Raw genomic sequence first — 24,853 nt, 5'->3', positions numbered from 1 at the left:
TTAAATAAGATGCTGTGTTCAAATTACTACATCAGCTCCATTAGAACATTTGACCTAAGGTCCCTTTCCTGAAGTGGTAACTCAGTTTCATATTGTCCTAGTATCTCTGTTAAAGTAGGAAATGTGTGAAGACATTCATTGTTTTATTTTTTTGTCATCCCCTCTGGCTCTGTTTGATTGTCTCAGTACACAGACCTAGACACACATCATATGCACACACACAAGATGAATGCAATTGAGAACATTTTGAATGGTTACATAAATGACATGTTATATATGAAATAAATAAATAATTTCCTTGCATAGGAAGAATGAAAGAAATTTGAAAGGAGAGTCACTTAAAAAGCTTAAATATAATCCCCAATCTTTTCTTCAACTTAATTTTTCAAAAGGTTCAACCTCAGAAATGATGCTACATCATCACAATGGTATTTTATATAACCACTAAAAAAGATGTTTTGAAAAATAATCAGTTAGATGAATCTCAATACATGTAGTAATCCCTTTTTAAGAAACTAAACTTAATCCCCTGTACAGTTTTCTTTTCCCCAAATTTCCATATGAAAAAAATTCCTTTTGTCTTCGCAAGTAAAACGGATATGAATTCTACTGTGTTTGCACCTGCTCAAATGACTGACCACTTTAGAAGTTGATGATAAAAAACAAATTGTTTGTAAGTCATAACAAACCAGAGGCTCAGTGACGTTCAAATGCTGTGTTAAATGAAGCCTCGCATTGTGTCTGACGGATCGATGCCAGGCTCACTACCTATGGACGAGGGCCACACTGACTGTAATGCTAGCAATGAACTTTGGGCCATCTGCTTGGCAGGCCTCAGAATAAAAGCATATATTTCCTCTTCTCATTCACACAATTAGTGAGCTGTGAAATGAATTCCAAAATGAATAGGAACCCTGTAGATTATAGCGTTTGCCACAATACAATACAAAATGAGTACACACAGTCGCTTTCATGCAAATGGATCCTAAGGAGCTTTACCACATAAAATGGAAGACAGCTAAAGAGACAATGCAATGACAGAACATAATAATAATGCCATTTTATAGCTCATAAATCTTTGGGGAATATAGCTTGCATTCCTAACCTTCACTTTGTAAATACCAGCTGACTACTTCCGCATCCTCTGATAGCTGCGGCATAAAACTAGGATCATGGAGTTGATACAGGCATACGTCATGAGCCTGAGGATTAGACTGATATTTGTCTTTGGCCTGAGGTAACATTTAGGAGACTGATCTCAGATACCACAAAGGTGATCGTAAAAACAGTTACCAAGATATGAAAGACAGATTTGATTCCAAAATAAAATGCATTTTTAAAAAAATATCACTGTGAACAAAGGTATGGAATCATGAACACTTTCACACACTACACGAGAGAAAAGAAAGGACAATTTTGCAATCTGCACCACAAAACAGCCTTAAAAAAAAAATCTACATTCTTTTTAACCCTTCTTCTAACCAAGCTAGAGATAAGAACAAATGCTACATACATGATTTATTTTTTTAAAAGAGTGGAAACCTACCAAATGTTCGAATGAAGGAAATACAGTAAAATCACAATGGTATTTTATATAACCACTAAAAAAGATGTTTTGAAAAATAATCAGTTAGATGAGAAATTGCATGTGATATGATCCTAAATGTAAAAATAGACTATGCAGAGCTGGATGTCTAGCATTAGCCATTATATAACTTTATGGGTACTTCAAACGTACTACGTAATTTATTTAACTCTCACAATAAGGGTTTAATAAATGTGCTACTATTGTTCTCATTTTGCAAATGATGAAATCAAGTTTGAGAGACATTAAGTAACTAAGCAACGTCACACAGTTAACAAGTGGAGAGGCCCCAGACTCAGCCTCTCTGCTCATAGCTAGTATTCTTAACCACCATATAACGTGTTATATGAATAATAACAGTAGGTTAAAAAGAAAAAAAAAAAAACACTAAAATGAAACCAATGATCACTCCTGAAAGTTGGTAATTAAAGGAATTTAAACATTTTCTTTTTATTTATTTTCTACATTTTCTTTAAGATAGAAGTTTGCTAAATACCATTTGATAATTTTCAAGATGAAAATTTTTATCTATTTCCACAAAATAACTAAAATAATATAAATATGATATTGCTGCTATATGCCATGATTTACTTACATAAGACTTACATGAAAATTCTAGAATAGCAATCTTATCTAAAATGATAATGTTAAGAAGGAATTTTGCCAAATTAAGAGTTTGAAAAATTGTTTTTGGTACATAGTTTCAGCAATCAGAGGACACACTAGTTGATAATAAAACTATTTGAGGGGCAACTGGGTGACTTGTTGGTTAAACCCTCTGCTTTCCGCTTGGGTCATGATCCCAGGGTCCTGGGATTGAGCCCCCGAGCCCCGAGCCCCTGCATCATGCTCTCTGCTCAGCAGGGAGCCTGCTTCCCCACCACCCCCCTTCTCTCTGCCTGCCTCTCTGCCTACTTGTGATCTCTGTCTGTCAAATAAATAAATAAAATCTTTAAAAAAAAAAACTATTTGAGATCTTGTGATTTTAAATATAATCATAAAAGAAAGATAGTATTTATTAAATAGAAGATAAATACTAGAAAAAAAATTATAAGTAGATAAAAAGTTGCTGATCAAATTGCTTCTGGAATTTCCAGTTTAAAATATGTTGATTTATGATAAAGAGATACACAGAACTTCTGAAACTACTCTGTATGATATTTTCATCAGTTTAGAGTGTTATTTTTATTCTACTTTTAGACTGGTTGTTTTATGTAATAATATGGAGTTATTTTCCATTTATACTCGCTATCCTGTCAGACTCAACTTTACTGTCTTCTTCGCAAAATCATGCATATGCAAATTCTTCCACCTTTGAAAAGTTGTGAGAAAACTAGTGTTTCAAAAGTGTTTTTCTTATTTTCACAAGAATGCATATGCTTGAAAATCTGTCTTATACTAGTAATAGTATTACTTAACACTCATTTAGTATTTACTACAGATAAGACATTCTCTCTAAATCATTCCATTTAAATTCTCACAACCAATCTGCAGTGGAAAATCCACTGAATTTGTACCAAGTAGAAAACTGAGGCAGAGAACAGTTCAGTAACTGGCATGTAGAGGTGGGGCTGGATTTGAAGCCAGACAACCTATGCAGAGTTCACAGCTCATTCTCCGGTTTTTGCTCGGAGTTCCACGTTTAATAAAGCAAGACAGTTTGAATGATTTTAAAGTTACAAAATATAAGAAATATCAATAAGTACTTGAATGTATGACTCTAGATCATGTTTTGATAAGTGGTCAATACATAACAAAAATGGGCTGCCAGGTAAGGAACTGTGTGGTTATGGAGAATGGATACATACAACCTCACAAACAAAGGAAGACATCAATGTATGGGGTTAGGTCATTAATAGGTTAGTCAGGAAGTAACATTAACCAGGAATGACTTCATGAAAGTAGATTTCTTCGATGCAGTTGCTGCTCAGAGTGTTCTCAAAAAGGAAAGGCCCTAGAATGTCTTTCAAGATCAGGCTTAAGCGGCATCTCTTACTCCTGACTCTAAATTGTACAGATTTGAAAGAGCTGCTCTTGCTAAGTCTTTCACTCTCTCATATTGACTTATAATCCCTTGCCAAGACTTTTCTCTTGATAGAAAATAGGAGGGAAAAAAAAAGAGAGAGAGGTGGAAGAGAGGAGGAAAAAAGTCCAGGAGACACACAAGTTAATTACTTTATCATTTTTATAATATTATTATTACTGTCCAGTTATATTGCATGCTTACACTATACTACACAACTGTGTCAATTTCTTTACCTGCGTTGGCTCACTTAATTCCACTAAGACCATATATTTTAGGTGATATTACTTTTGTGATTTTAGAAAGAAGGAAACTGAAGCTTAGTAAGGTTAAAGTAATTTTCTCAAGGTTTTGTCACCTTGAGAAAGAAGACTCAGAAAACAAGGCTCATGCAAAGCTTAGGTCTTTGAACTACTGTCCGAACTATCACAACATGACTGGCAGAAATAAGACTTAGAAACAAGACTCGGGCAAGACCTAATTCTTCGACGCACTATCTGAACTATCATACCCAACAACATCTCTTCAGCTTATTCCTACCAAAACCATGAAAGGCAATGGAAGATAAAGGATGGCAGTAAGTCTCACTTTTTGGAGGCTCTGCTGAACACCAGATAATTACGTCCCCAGGTCCCAAAAAGAGTACGTCTCTGAATTGAGATACAGATAAAAGTTCCTTTGGCTCCCAAGTCACATTTTTTTTCATTTACAGCATAGCTACCTCTAAAGAAAGCTTCAGGATTAAACATAACTGTAATTTAACCAGTTACATTAAAATGGAATATGTGTACAATTTGGTCATTAAAATCTGTATGGGAGGTTTAGATAAAATTGAAGTCACTCACATCCTAAATTACAAAAGACAAAAGTTAAGCAGAGGAAAAAAAAAACTTAAAAAAAAAAAAAAAAAGATCTGTCCCATTTTTCTCTCTTTTAAGAATAATTACTCTCGGGGCACCTGGGTGGCTCAGTGGGTTAAAACCTCTGCCTTCGGCTCAGGTCATGATCTCAGGGTCCTGGGATCGAACCCCACATTGGGCTCTCTGCTCAGCGGGGAGCCTGCTTCCTCCTCTCTCTCTGCCTTTCTCTCTGCCTACTTGTGATCCCTGCCTGTCAAATAAATTAAAAAAAAAAAAATCTAAAAAGAAAAAAGAATAATTACTTTCTCATATGTAAATAGATCATTCTTATTGGAAAGCTAAACTATTTATTTGCCCTGGGAATAGAGTTCAGAAGGAAGTGCAGACCAGGTAGGTATAGACAGACCTAAATGCTAACTTCCATGCTTCACTGCTAGGTCAAGAATCTATCGATAGTAATAGGGGCACACTTGAGAGACTACCTCAGGCTAGATTGGAGTTGGAACTCTTTTTTTCTTTCCAAAATAAGTTAGTTAACCTACAAAGAATGTCTGTCAGCCAAAAACTTCCTTTGCGAACCTTTACAATTATGTGATATAGTCCTATACATTTCAATAAAACTGTAGTGACCTAAACTGGTGGCTTGAAAAGATCATGAGAAGTGTCTTCACATACATTTTAAATATGCAATAACCATCTCCCTAACTTATTGCTGGGTTTATCTGATACCTAGTCTAATTACTTTTAGGCATGGAGTGTGTACAGGGAGCGGAGGTGGAAGAGTGACAAATGCTAATTTCTATGGTTGAATTATTGCCACAGAAATTAGTTTAGTCACCCAGTATGATTTCATCTATCTCAAGTAACCTCCAGTCTGATGCGACTTTTAAGTATTGAACAGTTTACATTTCTTTTATGCTCTAGAAAAGTCCACTATGCATTTTTGAATAATTGAAGATTCAGGGGAATTAGATACTCTCAACAGTTTCAAATGACAAAAAATACCGTTGTTTAATACTTTTGATTTGGTAAGTATAATTGAAACATTTCACAACATATAAAAGCAGGAATAATCATAGATGCTGTGAATGGTCAAAACGTTTCTATATATTTAGATTTCATTCACAGAAGCGTTTAATACGAAGTATTGTTCCCAAGCATGTCCATCCTGACTGCATATGTTATTTCTGGTTTTGATCACTATAATCATCATCATTAAACATCTCCTCTGTAAAGTTCTGAGAGAGACAGGCACTACAACAAATTTAAACATAGGTTTTATTTATGTGATGTATGAAGCAAATAGATAGAAATGAACAATCCTGAACTCCTTATAGACATACAAGAGAATATTGGTACATAAAATCCCTCAGAAATACTAAAGACTTCTCTTAGAAAAAAAAGAAAAGGAAAGAAAAAAGCTATCAAAAGTATTTATTTTTCTTTCCAATGAGAAGAACATTCTTATGTTCCCCAAGTAGTGTGGGTTTTGGGTATCCCCACTGAATTTTCACAGGGGGAACATGGAGCATAACCTTTCACAATTTATTTTCTCTGTTATGCTGAGTGGAGTTATATTTGTGGCAGTGTCATTCTGCTTAAACACTTTTTGCATATTTGGGCTCTTGGCCTGGGTTCCAAACACACCCAATGTTGTATGCAATAATTTACATTTAAATGTAATCACTCTTTTTTTTTTTTAAGATTTTATTTATTTATTCATGAGAGTCAGAGAGAGAGGTAAAGGGAGAAGCAAGCACCCCACTGAGCAGGGAGCCTGATAAGGGACTTGATCCCAGGACCCCAGGATCAAGACTTGAGCCAAAGGCAGATGCTTAACCATATGAGCCAAACAGGCACCCGAAATCTAATTACTCTTAAGAGTGATGTGATATATGTTTTTATCTTGATTTACTGATGTTTTTGTGGGTACAAACATATGTCAAAACATATAAAATTATACAATTCAAATATGGGAAATTTATAGTATATTGACTTTACTCCAGCAGAGATATTTAAAATTGAAGAATGATCATGCGTTTTTCTAAAAAGATGGTTCTTAGATTTCATTTTGTTCTAGAAGTCTCTAGAATCTTCTCAAACTAAGCACCACTGATCTGTATCTTCTTTCTTCATTGCACATTCTAGTTTCAATAAAACCGTTTATGCTTCTTCACTTCTTTTCTTTCCTTCTAGACCGCAAGCATCTTTTGGTCTAGATGCTTGGTATATGGTACGCATCTTACCATATCTATCTTTGTAATACCCTGCACAGTACTCCAAACATCGCCATGCCCATAGTAAGTACATAAAAGCATTTTTCAACAAATTGAAAAAGTCAAACCAAAAGTTCGTTTGAACTGTAAAAGAAATAGGTATTAGGAAGCTCTGAATAACAATCACACTTTGTCACCTAGCTCGAATGTATTACCTCCCAGAGGTACCGTGAACCAAATCTGCCAGTAGCTCAGACCTGGGAGGAATGTGAGTGCAGCCTCTGTCCCGTTTCTAAATGAATTTATAGTAACAGTTCCGTGAACACATTTATCTTTCCATTAAATAAGTGCAGGCAGGTCCCCTCTGAGATCTGAATGCTAGCTGGCAGGTGGCAGATCCATTCTGGAACCCCTATGTCTCAGACTTTGCTCATTTCCTGAATTCCCATCTGAAGTATAGTGCACAGCACACAGAGCAGCATGGTCTAACAAACGGAATTTGAGTTTATGAATTCTGGCCCTTTCATTGACTCGATCCTTTATCTAAAACAAATAATAAAAAAAAAACCTAAATCCCCCTTGCCTTGTTTCCACATTTTATAATTGGACATAAAAATGAGGATCTGCCCTATTTCGTCCTTGTTGGAAATTCACTTTTAAAAACCAGATAGTTCTAAGAGAAAAACAATTACAAAGATGATTCTTCAATTAGAAGATATTAAGGACATTAAGGTCAGGGGAGAAAGGGTGGATTCTGACCTCTGGAGCTCTCTGGTGCAGTCAGCACAAGCCAAAACGGGACAGAGAATCAGCCACCCCTCTGAGCAAGGGTGAGGATCACACATGGAAGGGAGGCTGGTGTTCAGTCGTTCAGCTGGCACACTGCACCCAGCACTCTGCCCGGCTCAGAGCAGGTGCGCAGTGCTGCTAACTGAACGGAGGGGACTGAAGAAGAAATGCCCTCAGACCCAGTCGGGAGCCAATTGTCAGAGACAATTCACCCAGTTACACTGCAGCTGCCATCATGCTTTCTCTGTTGCCGGCTCTTTGTACTGAAACAGAGTTCTTTACCAGCAGCTGCGTGGACCGCACAGACTGCATGAGATAATACATTAAAGCAGTGTGCACGGTCTCTGGCACATGGTGCATAGGCAGGTGTTAGACGATGATGATGATGATCACCAGAAGAGCCGTAATCTCTTCGAGATGGCCACGAGCCAAAACAAGGAACTGGTTTAGAAAGTATAATGTTTCAACCCTTCTGCACCCACTGTTACCCTAAATGAGGGAACAGAACTCACGCTGTTCAGGAAAGCAGACCAAGTTCTGAAAGGGAATGGAGCAAGAAGGAAATCATCATACAACAACAACAACAGCAACGTGATCCCTTTAAAATGTGGTGTGCACACAATGCCACAATTCAAACCTAAAAAAAGACACACAAAGAAACCTACATACACACATGTTGCCTGACAAATTTGGAATTTAAGAATAAATATAAGTGGTAAAGTATTATGGTGTCTTCCATTTGTTACTAAAGGAAGAGCTGCTGTTGGACAGATACTTACACAGCAGACGAATCTGCCTCATATTTTTTCTCCTCTCTGGGTTCTTCATCTGTAAGAAAAGTGGCTGGAGCCAGCTGGATTTTAAGGTGTTTTGTGGCTTACATTCCTCTTCCTAGGAATCTCACATTTCACTCCAAATGTATTTTGGCCTTTTTAATACAATCATAATCTTAATTTATCTATCTTCTTCCCATTATTATTTATGTGCTTGTTTGATAAACTTTGGTATCAGTACTTCATAGGAATTAATAAACAAGGGAAATCAAAAGTCACTTTTCTTTATCCATTGTCTGTGCTCCATACTCTACCCAATTCCTGTGTGGTCCATTAAAGTCTTCTAATATTTGTATTATATTTTCTTTGTTGATTTAACTTCAGTTAAAGTATCCACCCACACTAAAGCCCACCCTGGCTTCCCAATAATCTGCAGAGGACAACTAAAACCCTTTCTCTCTTACCCAGATTCATTCACTAAGATCCCAGGATCTTATCTTCTTTTGTGTCCTCTGAGACCCTGAGAATATAGATGTGCCTATACCTCACATGTTTTAGCTGACCAGAGAGATTCTTCCATTGTGGATTAGCTGAGTAAGAGGAGATGCCAAAAACTGCATGATGAGAGATCTTTAAAAGGAATATGAATTTTTGTAGCTACCCGTATGGCATTCAGCACCTATGAAGGCTAAAAAGGATAAGAATTTATGGGGAAGATATAAAAAAGAGAAGAGTAAAGAATAGAATGGGTTTCAGCTTCACAGCCAAACTGATGAGTTACAAAATTCAAGTTTCAGCAATGTTCTGAAGCTGAAGTATGAAGATTGCACCGGATGACAGTATTGCTGGGATTCTGCAAAGAAATGGGTCTGGGCCAGGAGTAATGCCCTGAGGGATTAAACAGATTCATTTGCTTGATGTCCCTGCGAATCTGTGAATTCAAATAAATGTCTATGTCTCTTCAAACCAGTGCTCTCTGGCTTAAGCTAAAAGCTACCAGAAAGTAATGACAGTTAATTAACCTATTTTGAATAGCAACTCGTAAAATACAATCTAAAATGGGATCTATGCTAATTCTGACAGTAAGAGTTTTCATTGGCCCTTGATGTTTATATTATTCAATTTTTGGCCATTAATTTTGCAAGAACTCTTGCTCGATGACATTTTCCTTAACAACATGGAACAAAATAATTTTACAAACAATATTTTTCTGTGAGCTTTTAGAGCATTATAAGGTTTGAAATTCTGTCCATGGAGTTTTAACATTACAATTGTGAAAGCTTTAGGAGATGACTATTTTGCATTATTTCCAATAATTATATGTATTTACCATGAACATTTCTATATAATTTTCTTTCTGTCCTACATATATCCTTAAAATGCACTATTTCCCAAGCAGAAAATCCTTTTTTTTTTTTTTTTTTTTACTGCTACACTTTCTAAATTCCTTTAAACTTTTATATACAATTCCAGGATGTTTAGATGTTCCTCAAATGCCATGTAGAGAAACTCTTTACGTCTTAAATATAAATGATTAGGGAAAGCTGTGAAGCAGGTTAGAAAATGCCAACAAGTTTTCAATTAAAAGTTTCATTTAACTAATGTAATTATTCTTACCTAATTAAATTTTTTCAACTAAGATCAGTCCTTTGAGATATCTCATTCTCTTTTAAAATGTTCCATGAAGCTCTTACTAACGTCCATGAAGAACGCTGTATTGATGGGATTGTTAATGAACTCTCTAGCAACAAGGCACTAGGCTTAATAATTTAGGCCCTGTTGAATCTCATCTGCTTTTTACTACATTTGGAACTACTATTGATCTAGAGAAGAGTCAATATCAAGGGGAAGTATTCTTTGTCCTTCCAGCTGGTCTCCAGTATATCCAATTATCTTGATATTCAGAGCTCAGATTAGTTTCTTGCACTTAAAAATTTATATTCATCAATATTGTTTATATTTTCTCCTTTCAATATGATGAAGTAAAATTGATTTCTATGTTAATAGATTAATTATTTCTAATTTGAGATCTAGAAATATGCAAACCAAAAATACAACAGAAATTTAGGTTCATGAGTTTAAATGTTCACATAAAAACTAAATCCCAATGCCTATAAAAATTGAGAACCTAAAACTTTACATATTATTTACTCAAACCAAAAATCAAATTATAGTAATGATCTATTTTAAGCATGACTTGAAGGATAGGGAAGAAATTAATAAAGACATTTCTGGAAAAATAAAACAATAGATATGCACATCAATTATATTCATATATACCCTTTATAACTTTATGTGTTCTTATTGTATTTTTTTGTATTGTTACTCTATAAAATTTGTAATAGTAACTTCTCACAGAAATGTGAAAAAATAAAATTTTCATAGAAAGCTAATGGGACTTAGTACTTTAATTCTATAACTTATTAGCCATTATAGGAAGTCATGTTATCTTTCTTAGTATCATTTCTTCATCTTTAAAATAAATAGAATAATAACCTACCTCATAGAGTTGTGAGGATTGAATTGGATAAATTTACAAAAGTGTAAAAAACTGTAAAGCTCTTTATTTCACTATTTATAGAGAAAAGTGAGACTCTCAAGTATGTTAGCAATTCATATAAGTTTAGATGAGGCAAAAATCTTTGAGGAAAATACTAAGGATTGATTTGCATACTCATATTTTACAGTATACCCTAGGTCCCTAATTTGAAGACTTCCCATCTCTTCACTGTTTTAGTTAACATGATTATTTTCTACATTGGAAAATACATTGATTTAACTAATGTTTACTCCTTCTCAGGTCTCTTGAATCTCTTCTCCATATGAATATATACTCTTCAAACTCTCTTTTCATTTGTCTCTAAGTGCTTTACAGTTTGATTCACTCATTCAACAGCATTGATTCATGGTATTATTGTGTTATTGACAGCAAACACAATTATAAGCATGAGCAATAAAACTGAGAAATCAAAGATGATTTAGACCCTTGGGGTATTTGTCATAGGTGAGTGGAACAAACAAGTAAACCAAAATTCTTAATAATGGCATATGCAGGTCAATATGGGTGTATTTAGCTTTGTCTGCAGTACTACCAACTATGTTCAAAATTAGCCATCATTTGAAAGAATTTTCTATTAATATCCATAGCTTCAAAATATAAAGGAGTGGAGAAAAGCTAAGAAAACAAAAGTTGGAAGGAATGGTGAGATCAGGGGAAAGGTCAATCAGAATTCTCATAATTTTTTTTTAAGATTATCTTTGTTCACATTCTCAGACCCTAACATCTCCTTTCAGACATTAGAATATGTTTGTCCTTTTACCGGATAAATATTAAAGGATTTCCCTAATGTTGAGTATATATCATTTTACCTTAGAACTGATCTAAGTGGAAGACTAAAAGAATAACATGGAGCTGAAGACCAAAAATAGGATTCCAATTAAGTCATGCAACATCTTTGAGGGAATCTATGGTTTCTCTTCCTTGGCATCTCTTCTACTGAAGCAGAACCTCTTCCCCGGAGTCCATTTCCTGACCCAGTATCTTAGTGCCAAGTGTTCCAGACCTGGTACAAGCACTGTTTCAGGCATAGCCAAGTGACAAAGCTTCTTGAGGGAGCCATTTGGGAAAAAGGTACATTCTTTCTTTTGGAGTTTTGTACTTGTGGTTATAAACCTTGATGCCACCTCTGCACTGCTGCCTGAGAATGAAGCCAATATAAACAAAAGAGGGTGTGAGAGATGGAGAGGAACCTGTTTATGACTCTCTTTGTGCACCTGAATCCAAAGGTACCTGAAGACGGTTATCCTGGACGTTACAAGCTAGAAGACCAATGTGCTTCCTTTTTGCTATCAACTAAAGGAATTTTAGACAACTGGAATTAGAAGAATCATGAATAATACAGCCTTGGGCTTTGGTTTGCTTCTGGGCAAAATAAGATTATGGTTTTTTATCTCCCCACAGAGTTGTGATACACATTTAAAAAAAATCTGAAAATATGTGTAAAAACATGTGATATACAATTATACATAAGAAAACACTAAAAAGATCTGTTATATTAAATAAATTCACCAAATATATCATTATTATTTCTAAATATTAAGACTTAATTCTCTGCAGAAAGACATTTAATACAGTAGGAAATTTTTAGATAACTGCTAAGATATCTGTATAGTATTGTCAATTGGTTCCACTTACAAAAGCACAAAATGGGGCAACTGTGACATGACACAGAAGTATATACAACGCCTGCCAAAATGCATGGATCAAAATTTTGTCTGAATCAACACTACCTTTCCCACTGTGAATTACACAGGTTGAGGGACAATCAGAATGTGAGCTGAAGCAAAAAAACTGTAATGGTACACTGCTGTGAACATTATTAAGGAAGAAATCATAGAGGACTCTAAAACCAAATGCAAACTAATACTCTACAATGCCCTTTTAGTCAGCAGGTTAATAGACTGACATCAAAATTGGAAATGACTGATTAAGCGGTATCTGTTAACTCTTGACATTTACACTTTTGAGTTTTATACTTGATCAAACAAATTATAAATCACTAACCAGGACATAAAAAACTTTCATTACAACATTTTTTTGTTGTTGTTGTTGTTTTTGTTTTTTGTTTTTTTAACTGAATCCCCCTTCCATTCAGGAAATTAACTCAAAGGAGACAAAGAACAGGAAGTGAGGGTGATGTAACTTTACTCAGGAGAGAAAATAGTTGGATAATCTTCACCTACTGGATTTGACAACTGAACAGCTGCAGCCAAAGGAAGAATGGAAGGTGATATATGGCAGGAGCTCAGGGAAAAGCCAGAAGGAATAACAATTCCACAGAGAAATTAGATGCAAGAGAATGTTAAAAATGCTTTAAAAGACATTTTTTAAAAATCACCAGAAGAAACAAAAAACAGTTTAAGGAATGATGAGACAGTATTCTTTCCTTGTTTGTTAAAACACAGACATTTGATAAAATTTGTAACAAAAGAAAAAAAAAAGAAAGAAAGAAAGAAAGGAAAGAAATTCAAATTAAAACACATTCAGAATGTGTTCAACTTGATCCTTGAGCTTTTTGCTTATGAGCTAGATTTGGGGGTCTTGTGGAAAGGAATCTTATAAATTATGCATTGACTCAAATCCTACTAATGACGCCTGAGTATGTCCAAGGAACCTCAGTACAAGGCTATAAACTTGAGTAGACACCAGTGTTTCCAGAGTTTGGGGCATCAGGTCATAGTTGTTCTGCTACTTTGCATTCCAGATCCTAACTCTCTCCATTTCTCTCTTACACAGCTGTATATCCTTTACCGTCTTCTTTTTCCTTTCTCTCCATTTCAGTATGCGCCTTAAGGAAGATTTACATTTGGTTGCATTTTGAAGGAAAAATAACTGCAAATATAAGAATCATTTTATGTTAAGTGCTGAACAGAAATTCAGCACATTTTATACATAGGCATTTGCACCTACTTCTGCTCCCAAGGAAACCAGTACAAAGGTTTTGCACATACCCACCATGTAAAGAATAGTGAAGTTTACTTTAATTTCATCATTCTTTGAAATTAGCTGAATCACAAGGACTATCCTTGATCAAAAGTTAACAGTGAAGTTTCAAAACAGATATCAAAAACCAGAGTAATAAGCACATCAGCTATAACTTAAGCTAGTCAGATCTGTTTTTAACTTTATGGATAATTTTGCCTCCCTTTTCTTAAATCAGAAAGAAAATGAATATTTCACAAAGAAGCTATTTGATCAAAGGATTGGTTTCTATAACAACTACCAAATGGCATGGTGGTAGAAACTTTACAGATACTATTTAATTTAATTTTCTTTATAATCTAGTAATATAAGTAATAGATCCCAAGGAGCTGAGGTTTAAATCAACCCAGTAAAGAACAAACCTGAGGTCTGAACCTAAGATTATCAAATTTCAAAGATTCTATTTTTTCTACTAACCATGATAATTTATGCTAACATAAATTGCTGCTACATACAACATGCTTAAAAACATAAATTAGGCATCTATTTTAGAGATTACCTCCACCTATGTTATGATAATGGAGTAGTCTATAAAATAAAGATCACTGAGGGATACCTGAGGGGCTCAGTCAGTTAAGTGTTTGCTTTTGGCTCAGGTCATGATCCCAGGGTTCTGTGATCAAGTCCTGAGTTGGGCTCCCTACTCAGTGGATTCTCCCTACTCAGTCCGATTCTTGCTCTCCAGTGCCTTTCCCCCTGCTTATGCTCTCTCTCAAATAAATAATTAATTTTTTCAATATTGAAAAAACAACCTTCATTTTTTAATGACATGCATTAACTTTCCTGATCCAGAGGTGAGAGAGAATCAGTAAAATTTCTATGTAAGAAAATTCCTAATTTCCTCACCAGATGTAGGTCAGTAATGGCATGTTAACATCCACAGTTGGGTACTAGAAATAATTGGTACAATTATTCTGGAGAACATTCTGGAAATATGTGGCAAGCACAAACTGGGACACTCTAATTTTACTTGGAGAATTTACTTCATGGAAATAAAAAGACAAGTGCACATAGATTTATATACAAATATGTGCATTATAATGTAATTTATATTTTTACAACAATACAGCAACCTAAAGGTTCCTCGAAGTTAAGTAAATTACATTATATTTATATTATTGAATATATTGTAACACTATCAAAATTATTGTCCAGAGGTATATTTATTGACATGTAAAGATGGATATCAAAATTTACATATTCACATTACTAAATAATATATTCCTATTATAATAGTTCAGCATTACATCCAGTAAAATATTTTAGAGTGCACCATCTGTGCTCCAAACTTCCTAAGAGGTAATTATTCTCAACAACGTGTATCTAAAAAGATACATACACACAGATATTGTGTTTATTTTTATATAGATCTAAAAGGACACATATAGATACTGTGTTTATTTTTATTCTTTTAATCAAAAATGTGATCTACTACAATTTGCTTAAAAAAAAACACAGCAAACCTTAGGAATATGCCCTTTCAAGTTAATATTAATAGACCCACCTTACTTTTAACAACTGAATAAATTTTAATTATGAACCTTCTTAAGATACACGTTGTTTCAGTATAAAACAGAATGTAGCTTATGTCCCTAGTTTTAATTTTACTGTATCTATAGCTGTCTAACTTCATAAATACTTACAGAGAGAAATAATCATAGAAAAGTTTACCTTTCTTCTTTATATTTTTATATTGTATGAAAATACTCTGTTAGGTAGAAAAGAAGTTACAATTACTATTCTTTGGCACAACATAAAAATAAATGAAGCACAGTTTTACTCATGCTTGATATCTAAATATTATGTGTTGTGCTTATAAACAACAGAGTTAATGGACCAAAGGCAAATTTGAATTTCGAATTAAAAGTAGCAGGTATTTGTTTTGAATTCTAGGTAATACTCATGTTCACCTGAGTCATTTCTAATTTCTCTGAGGTTAAACTATAAATTATCCAACTTCTCATACATAAAAAACAATCAGAAGTAAGAATCAGGCCTCAATATTACTAGGTGAGTTTAAAAACATGCCTGGATGACACATGAGTCTTGAAGACTGCCCCTTTGGGATGTCTACAACCAGCCAGGACATCTCCTGCATCAGGGGACATAGAGAATTATTTTCTAAACACGGGCATCAAAAGGAATAAGTGATTAATCAAGCAGTATCTTAAAGCTTTTCTGCAAGCATTGTTCTGTTAATTAACATGGTGTCTGCTTCCTGCAAATGAAGCCCTGAGCTATTACATAAAATTATGGCAGTGCTCACTAAGAAGGGGGCTCATTTGGAAAGGCACTAACATGCTTGCTTTCTGTCTTGAGCACTGTTGTTAGTTAGCAGGCAGCTCAGTTCTAGAGGACGACACTCCCAGAAGTCATCTGGTTATAAAGACATGCTGTGTTTACCTAAAACACAGTTTGACAATTACATGTCATGACTAGATGTTTTCAAACATAGTGGTTTGATGTATCTTATTTATACCCAACTTTATTAAAAAAAGGAATTTGCAGTAAACATAGCAGATCTTATTCTCTCAAATGAATGTTATAGAAATCCAAAATGTGTTCATTTATGTCAAACATGACTCTGAGGGAGGTTTAAACCATTTCAGGAACTGTTAAGGATATCATTTTGATACCCTCAATGATATCAAATTGCCAGCCACAAGAGTTAGGAAAAAATACTCATGAGCGATTATTAGAAATATGAAATTAATGACGTGGCTATTTCACTTTTTAAAAACATCTGTTAAATATTAAGGTTGATTTTCTCAGTTTTTAAAAGCAAGTGCCCAAATTATGAACAACTATATAAGAATAAGTGGAATAAATACAGAGTATATCAGGCAAATATTGATCTAATGACGACTGTGTGTTTATCACTTTCTTAAACAAACTCTTCACGCTGAAAGTATTTTAAATGGATATTTGGCTCATTATTCTAATCAATGCACCTTGCAAAACAAAGGTAACTTCAAATGTTGTTTTAATCAAGAAATGTTTAATTTAAATTTTTATAGGATTAAATTTCTATACATTTTAGGATTTAGACTATTTATGATGCAAAAAGAAAGAATTGCATAAAAATGACTCATAGCATTTTCCTGAGAAACTAAATTTCAGTAGATGCATAGGAAAATCCAAATTTGCCAGGTTCTTCATTTTCAAGAAAAGGGCCATTTAATTATATCCACCCAAAACAACTTCATTTAAAGGTAGTGTCTGCCATTTCTATAGGTTTTCAAGAATAGGTTACGAGTTGAGTTTCTGCTTCGTGGAGAGAGAGAAACTAATTTCATAAAAAAACACTTCCTGAAGGACAAAATATCCTTTTTTGTTTTCTTGTGCCCTTTCCAAGTAGCAATATCCAATCTCTGCCTCTGTGTTAGACTGATTAACTTCAAGACTAACCCAGGTAGCTCTTGCAAAAGAGGGAGTAAATGTACCCTCTAAAACTGAAATGCAACTGGATCATTTCACTGTTCTTCCTAGAAAAAAATACCAATGATGAAAAAGCCAATTTGATGTGCCCAACTGCTGTCAGCATTTGTATTTAGATAAGACTACATTAACATATATATAACATCATTTAGATTCAGAAAGAAATCCGAGATAGACACAAATAAATGGCACACATACAATCCCTAATGAGGCGCCCCATGCTAGGCACTGTGCTAATGTTAGAGACAAAAATAGAAGCAAGATGGGGGCGCCTGGGTGGCTCAGTTGTTAAGCTGCTGCCTGCGGCTCAGGTCATGATCAGGTCAGGTCAGGGTTCTGGGATCAAGCCCCAATCCAGCTCCCTGCTCAGTGGGAAGCCTGCTTCTCCCTCTCCCACTCCCCCTGCTTATGTTCCCTTTCTCGTTGTGTCTCTCTCTTTAAAAAAAATCTTAAAATTGAAATGGGGGGACAGCTATAGCAGCACATACAAGAAACCCTAATTTACATTGGGTGACTCAGAGAAGGCTTTCAGAAGAAAGTGATATTGACATAAGGAGGTGTAAGAGTCAGATGAAGAGGGAAAAGATGTATGATGGCTCAAATGAGAGACAACAAGACAGTCTTGAGGAACTGGAGGAAGATTCCCTATGGTTGAAGCATCATGAGGATGGGGGGTTTTTAGTGGTGAGGAAGAGATGGGGTTACTGGCAAAAATCAGAAAATAGAGGATTTTGTCAGCCATGCTCACAAATCTAGATTTTTATCTGTAGGCTACGGGAAGCCATTAAAGTGCTTTGAGAAGAGACACATGATCAGATCTACTTTCAGACAGGACTACTCTTGTGTCCTTTGGTGTAAAACTTTGGTGCAAAACTAGAGACAAGGGAGTACAGTTGTTCAGATGAGCATATTAAGAACAAGGAGAAGAAGAAAAAATGGGTGAATTCAGGAAATATTTATGAGTAGACTTGTTTCTTGATTTTGGGGGAGATGAAGGGAGTGGTGACAAACAGGAGGCTGTAGTAATTCAGGTTTATTATTGTTTGGGCTAATGAGAAGATGGACATGATATTCATGGAGATAAAATAATGTACATCAATGTTATCAATAATATGTCTCCAACTTTATTCTCTTACTTTTCTTCAGAGCACTTATCACATTCAAGGGATTATTATCTTGCCCCTCCTTTAGAGCATAATCTCCAGGTGTGTAGAGACTTTTCCAATTGCTGTATCCCCATCAGACAAGAGGTTCCAGGAAGGAAGTTGATGGTAGGTTTGAGTTGTCTCTGAAACTTGCAAGTAGAAGTGTCTGGTAGATGGGGCTGAATGTATAACTTCATGTCTTAGGAGACAGGAGTGGGCCAGGGATATTAAGTTGGAAATTATCAGGTCAGGGGGAAGGCCTAAAGCAGAGGAGCAAATGGTACCCAGGAGTAAAGGTAGAATGAGAAGAGGGTCAACACATAAGGACTGACAGGACGAGGACCACAAAGCAGGGGACCCTGAATACAGAGAACCAGGAGATGATGGTGTCAAAGAAACCAAGGCATAGGAATTAATTTTTTTTTAATTTTATGAATTTGTGTTGACCTTCCTTAAAGGCAAATGTTTAACTGCCTCACTGTCAAGTCAGACAAAAAATCTGTGACTTTTTGCTCTTCAACTTACTTAACTGTGCAAATGATGGTTCTACGTAAATATTAGCAGCCATCAGGACTGGTTATATAATTTGCAGGGCCTACTGGAAAAGAAAAACACGTGGCTATCCAAATATTAAGAATTTCAGGATGGCAACAACATAGCATTAAAACGAACATGGGTCCTTTCTAAGCCTGGGATCCTATGTTACTGCACAAATCCAAGTGGGACTGGGATCCAAGTTACTGGATCCAAGTTTTTGCCTATGAAGGCAGTCCTCCATATAACATTCATCTTTCAGGTTCATTCATGTTTAAATCAGTTAAGGGGGATAGATCAAACAGGTTTGAATCTGTTAATATGTTAATATCTGTTAATATGGCTCCCTCAAAAGGGAATTGATTTGAGGAGAAAAGACCTATGCTGAATAAACTGAACATGATTAAAAGATGGTAACTTCCTTATACTGAGGGAGGGAAAGCGGGAATGGAATGTTTATCTTCTGGGATACATAGCATACATATACATTATAATATATCCACAATGCCAGGTAATTTGAGTTGTTTAGTCAGATAACTGGCAGTGAGCAAATAACGGACAGTGACTAAGTCAGGCCAATATTCCATTTCTAGAAACCTCCAACTTAGAGTCATTTTTCAGGATCAAGCGAATTAGAACAATTACACCGGCCCAGAGCTCTGGCGCCGGGGGAATCATTCAGTTGTTAAAAACAAATCCTGCAACTCCAGTGTTCTTACCACACTGTCACTGAATCGAAGCAGTAGGGAGAGCCCCTTTGATTTTCTGCCAAGACCCTCGATCTGTACATTGTCCTTTTGTCATTACTTGTTCCTCTGGAGGATGGCCTCCATGTTCTTTGGAACATTATTTCATTTGTACATGAGTGTCTCCAAGGAATACCCAGCATGGTTTGTCCTGACGCTGCAGCTTCGTGCAGACAGCCCTAGGATCGGCACCTGCAGTTGACACGGGCCGGTCTGACTCTAGAAGATGCAGAGTTAAAAGCAAGCCCTTCATGTCTGATGATTCAGTCATAACGAAGTTTCGCAGCCACATGATTACCCAAATAAGAAAAGCAGAATGTATTGAAAACATTATACTTTGATGGTGACTTTGGTTTGCTTCTGGATTAACCTCATGGGTATCTGAAACTGACCCGTATGACATATCTACTTTAAAGCTGAATATTAACTGGACAAGAAAGTTGCAATTAGCATCTTGAATTTGGACAAACTTCAAATCCTGTCAAGCCATGTACCTAATGACACCATTTTAGACTAAGTCATTTATCAAACTAGACTAGGGAAAGCTGCCCCTGTCACCCAGAATACCCAGATTCTGAGGCAAATGTGAACCCAAGTCATCCCCTCTAATTCTGAGGAAGATTAGGAGGTACCTAATTAAAACAGGAAATGGGGACATTATGGGAAGATGTGATTAAGTAAAACCTTTGCATCTGGTTTTGTTAAAAATATAACCCTGAAATATCCTGGCCATAAAAGCTTTTACTATGAAGATGAGGAAAGGCAAAAGCTTAAGGTCATATTCTAGTGAATGATTTTCTAAGGTATAAGTTTGCTGCCACAATATGGAGTTTTGCTGTAGTCAGGAAAGGAATATCACAGAATGAGAGGGAAAAAGAAGCCCAGCCAATAGGAGTAGAGCACGTGGGCTATCAGGAACCCTCTGGAAAAATGCGGGGACCACAATTAACACAATTTTGTTTCCTATCCTATTTTCTAATGGGCCTGTTATATTTGTCTTGAGGGTACCTATTTTAACTTAAATTGCTACTTTAAAAAAAAAAGAAAAAAGAATGGTAGATAAAACCACAAGAGTCTGACAGATGTTAAGTGCTCCTGCTTCCCTTTATTTTTACCTCTATAAGTGATCAATACAAGATGTAACCAAAAGACTGTCCAACAATTGATACTATTTCTTTTTATGGCCATGGAATACAACAATGCTGGCCCTGGAGACAACTTCTATGTGCAGATATGTTTTAAAGAGTAATGTGTGATCTGCACCCCTCTCCTGACTGCCCTCCGCGATCTCTCTAACTGAAGTCAAAAGAGGACACTAAATATGTGCATTCTTGGGAACATTTGATTGGCTTTGGGCAGTTCATTCAGATGCACTACTTAAGTTATCACTGAGACTTTCCTTGTCCATCAACTAACACCTCATACTTGATTCTCATTATTGTTTGACATGTATTAAGTATCTCATGTGGGACAAATATTGTACCGATAAAGTAAAACATGATTGTCAATCAAGAGATAAAAAATTAATTTTGTCTGTGTTAACTTTCTCAAAAATTGCACTTCCTAAGGAAAAATCTCAAAATGATACAAAGCACCGCCATAATTTGTGTTAACCTTGTTACATTTATTTTAATTCTAACATTTCACTTGTGTAATTAAGTATAGGTAAATTCATATTCAGGTAGCTTACTTTCACAGGTGTATCATCAACTCAAGAATGTTAAACAATTTAAAATATGTTTTTGTTTTAAAGTAAATTGCTGTGGTTATCTAGCTAGTGATCACAGAAAGACAAATCTTTTTCTAATAAAGTGATTATCAGAATTGCTCAAGAGGTTTGAATAATTACAAATACAATTATAACTCAATTAAAATGATTTAAATCCTCAAAAACTAATGATTTTAAATGTTGCTATTTAATATAGAGCAAAGAGCCTTAATAATGTTTTTATAAGTTGAATTCAAATGACCAGGACAAAATCTATTCTGCACTTAAACACCACATGTCCTCTGGTAAATCATAACCTCTCCAAACCCCATTTTTTTTAGCTATAAAACAGGGGGAATGATACCTGCCCTACTTACTGCACTATGGTGTAATGAGGCTCAAATGAAACAATGTGTGCAAAAACACAGTTAAATCTTTACACAGTCATTAGCTGCTATTTTTGTTATGCAAATCAGGAGACATACAGCCTTGGGAAAGCTTCTTTTAATCAGAAAAAGTTTTTTCAACTCCCCAAAACGAAAAAAAAAAAAAGTAGCAATTTTAGATGCTATATAGGAGGAGATCTTCTAATTATAACTTATTATATTTTTAATAGCATGTTTAAACTACTTAATACTTCTTTAAATAATATGAAAGGTAGGGGAAAACAAAACAAGCTTTAAAAATACAGTATTGTCAATTTCTAGCAAAGCTTTAATAGACTTGATCATTATAGGCGTAGAGAATATGCCTAAGAATTTTTTAATATGCTACTTGATATGCAAAAATGATACTATGCGAAAATGCGATGTTGTCAGGCATCATTTAGTTTGGGGGCACTGTAAATGGATTTTAAAAAAAAGGAAAATTAAGCAATTCTCCTTGAATACAAAATACTTCAACTGGCAGTTTAAAATATTTCAGCCATAGTCTCATAAGATTTCAGTAGGGCAGTTTTACGCTTTTGAAATTAAACAAATAAAGTTAAACAAAAGCTTTGTTTTTTTCCAACTTATTTATTTTGTTTGGAAAAAGCCTTCCTATGCAAGCCAATTATTTCCAAACAATGAATTAAGAAGAAATAGCTCGAAAAAAAGAGAATGATTTCCCTACTTTATCAGGTAATAAAATCTATTAGCCCTGAAATCATTTCACTTAATTCTCACTTGCTTTCATATCCCATACTCCATTTTGCTGAGTGAAATTTAATAAATCTCTCAGTCCAGGATTAAATTTTACTGTTTTATGAACTGTTAAATTGCATTGTATGCTTATTAAAGCTGGTGTTCTCTCACTTCTAGACACATTCTCATCTCTACCCTGGGGCACAATTAAACAAACAGCAGAGATTTTGTTTCCACCACTGGAGTGTCTTCCAACAGGGAGCAATACATGAACAACAGCAAGTCATTTAACTATAAACAATGTGCACCTAATAATCTGTGTATGTCGTATACTATCCTCTTTAAAATATGGTGCATGTAGTTCATAAAATGAATAATAATACCCACATCACAGGCTCCGACTTAGTTAAAACACTATAGTTATTGAAATGCATTGTAATATATTAAAATACTTTTACATCACTTAAACTTTCATGTAACCTACTGTGGTTTAATTACTTTTTCAAACTCATACAATGTGTTTGGCTTTTAATGCCAAGAATGAAGCTTACATTTTTAATTCAGAGGCCAATTATAAAGGAAATTCTATGAAAGATACAGAAATGAGTAAGAGACAGAACTTTTAAAGGAAATGCATTTGAAAAAGAAAGTGCATGAAAATATTATTTTCCATCTGCAGACCATTTGAGTAGACTTTCCAGCCTGTACCCAGAAGTATTATAATTCTGTTAGAGCAAGGTCTCCACAACAGATGCCTGGCCTTATAAGAAAGGGTTCTTGGGAAGTCAGGTTGTGAGACAGGAGGGAAGACAGGCTTCATTGTTTAAATCTCGGGTTTTGTGTCTTAGGCAAGCTGCTCATGCCTTCTGAACCTCAGATGAGCTGACCCATAAAATAAAACTGACAATTGTGTTTTCCTCTACGTGGATGAGGGGAAATAATCGAAATTCACTCCCCATTGAATAACGCATGTAGTATGCTTCACTGAACCATCCACTCAAGAAAAGTTAGCTATAATTACTGTCATTATGTGTAATAGAAGAATTGTTTGATTTTTATTTAATGTTTATATTTTAATAATTCTACATTTTCCTGACTGTATATACTTACTATATTATATGTTCAAGGAAGAACTTCTTTATTTCTCCCATAACACATTAAATACTATATATTCACTGACTTAACCAGAAAACAGTGGCCTAAGCCTCAGTTCTCCAGTTTAAAAATATATTTCTTTTGATCGGTAATATAACACATGTTGATTCAATGTCCACAAAAGCATGAAAACTCAACACGAACAAACGTTTTCTATTTTCCTTCCCTGTCAACCCTCTAAGTCTCATCAGCTATTTAAGGCAATTTTGTTGGAAACTTGAACTTCAGCCACTGGAGTTCTTAGCAAGTAATTATTTACAAGATTTGGTAAGATCAAAATTCAATGTGCATATATACATTATGTTATATTATATGTAAATATATATTATATATTACATTAATTTTATACATTATAGAGTAATACTATATATCAGAGACATCTTTGCCTTTAAGAAACTTCCATTTTGTTTAAGAATTATAAGAATTAATTATTAGTGAGTGCAATAGCAAAAAAGTAATGTCAGTTGCTTGGCTAAGCTTCATGAAAATCAGATAAACTCATGAATAGTGATTGTCATACAAGTCCACTCTGTATTTTAAATTAATGCTATGACCAAGACTTCTTGCCTTACAAACTCTAGTACTCTGGTATTTTCAATTAACTTAGAACTGAAAAGAAAGACAACTCTTAAAATTCAAACGGCCAACTAAAGAAATTGTTTTCCAAGAGGTCTGAGTATTTACTTTCATACCAAGCCCTCCTAAACCTGTCCTTTGTCAAGAGTCTGTAACAACCTTCCAAATAAGGATTAGAGCAGCCTCTGAGATTTATGACTGGCATGAAGCCTTTGCTTAGGTGAGAACATATCTTTTAAGCAGTACTGAATAAAATGTTTAAATTTTATAAATGTAGCTATTTTTAAATGTACATTACCATGGGAAAAGGAAATGTATTTTCCTGAGAAAGATTATCATCCATGTTTCTCTTAGAACAGTAGTGGGAAGGCCATATAGCAATCTTAGCTCTCCCATGATTCTTATTGCTCTTTTTGTTCCTGCCTGTGTTTGGTCTTGACTCTAATTTGTTTTCTAAATATCCCAGTGCCTCCCTCCATTTAATTAATTTCCTAACTACTCCCTTGGGGAAGCTTACCTCTTCTGCTAGTCTTGTCTAAACGGTGCAGCAGTGGTACTAACAAGGAATGGCATCGCAGTGGCCTCAGATGTTATTAAGGAACACAAAACCTGGAGGGAGGGAGCTTTACATCTCCTATA

General features: G+C 35.0%; 1 protein-coding gene across 3 annotated transcripts in view; it reads right to left on the bottom strand.

Moving 5' to 3' along the window:
* The window catches only part of GRIK2 (glutamate ionotropic receptor kainate type subunit 2), a 638,217-nt gene that overhangs the window by 256,105 nt on the left and 357,259 nt on the right, over positions 1-24,853 (bottom strand). The window lies entirely within an intron of this gene.

The sequence above is a fragment of the Mustela nigripes genome, chromosome 5 (assembly GCF_022355385.1).
Source record: "Mustela nigripes isolate SB6536 chromosome 5, MUSNIG.SB6536, whole genome shotgun sequence".
NCBI lineage: Eukaryota > Metazoa > Chordata > Mammalia > Carnivora > Mustelidae > Mustela > Mustela nigripes.
The sequence above is the reverse complement of the archived record's forward strand: the minus strand, read 5'-3'. Positions and strand labels throughout refer to the sequence as shown.